The sequence below is a fragment of the Penaeus monodon genome, chromosome 15, assembly GCF_015228065.2.
Source record: "Penaeus monodon isolate SGIC_2016 chromosome 15, NSTDA_Pmon_1, whole genome shotgun sequence".
Taxonomy (NCBI): domain Eukaryota; kingdom Metazoa; phylum Arthropoda; class Malacostraca; order Decapoda; family Penaeidae; genus Penaeus; species Penaeus monodon.
This window is the reverse complement of record NC_051400.1, coordinates 47,348,661-47,350,083: the sequence shown is the minus strand read 5'-3', so window position 1 is coordinate 47,350,083 and position 1,423 is coordinate 47,348,661.

Genomic DNA, 1,423 nt, shown 5'->3' with positions numbered 1-1,423 from the left:
TTACTTCATCAGGCAGTATCTCATTTTTTAGCAATATAGTTGCCTGTTATGAAATAGTTACCGCCAGTTTTTTTTTCACGAATGCTCGTTGATTCAACCATGAAATGTGTCAGGTAGATTTAGCATGACAGATGTCAGAAACATCATGTTCAAGTCACTCGTCTGAAAACAGCCATGAAATGGAAATTCTTTTCGTGAAAGTTATATAATCACATTATCTCTTCGAGTGAGAATGAAATAAGCTAAGCCTGTTGCTTGCGCCTACGCCATGGAGGAGAAGGCCTAAATAGCGAAGTGGAAATGAATTGAATTTTGAACGGTACTTTTTTGTTTCAAGTCACGATTTTCATTTTAATTACTTTCCGTGTCAGCGTTTCTTTGGCTGATTTTGAATTTATTTTTGCCACTTTCTAGGGTGCTGTCCATAATTAATCCCGAGAGGAGAAAATCACACAAAAATCTTTATATATACGCCTGGATTACGTGGCGTCATCTAATCATATCAATGCAAATGTATTAAGAAATAATTAGTTTTATTGATGGTTTCTTAAATGAAAATAGACAGCTTCCATAGAAAGATCAAAAGATCGAAGGGAAAAATAATTCCCAAAGCAAAATGGCGGTCACTTCGAGGCCGTGACCTGTCTCCGGGCCAAGCATATTTCACGCCGTAGAAAAAAGGAGATGGAGTCTTAATCGGATTTTTCTGCAGAAGCTCATCTATATCCCCAAATCATTGCCAGGCGTCTGACGTCCATACCACGTGGCACCAGGTGACAACGTCTGACCTTTCATCCGATGGCCTCGCCTTTTCTCGCAGATCCGTACTAACCCCCCCGTTCTCCCTCTCCATTTTCTTTGCTTTGTATTTTCTTTATACCCGTCGTGGGCACTCAGATAATGGTCTCAACACATACCCATGTTTCTCCCCCCCCCAAAACCACGCGAGTGTATGGCCCTCGATTCGCAAACATAAGCCATAACGATCGGTTTTTCTTTATTCCTGCAAAACCGGTCCTTAATGCACTCCAGTTGATCAGCCCCCAAATCCACGTACCCGACTTTGCTTACAACGTATTATTAATGCAATGAAACATGTAAGCTGTTCGTATATATTGATGTCGTCTTCATCCAAACAAGACAGAATTTATGGTGTGTGAAGGAATCGAATATAGTATATGCCGTCATAAACAAATATATTTATCTCTCATGTTTAGTACCGAAATTCCTTATCCGGAGAATTTAAGGCAAGATACGGTATTACGAAGAATGTATCTTTAAAATACATCCGCGATGTAGAGTCGTATGTGGAACTCGTCAGAGACATTAATTTCGTCTAAAGTATCTTGGAGCAATTTCTATTCTTTCGCGAATGGCATTAACGAAGAAATGTTTTATAATGTCGATAACGACTCGACGGACA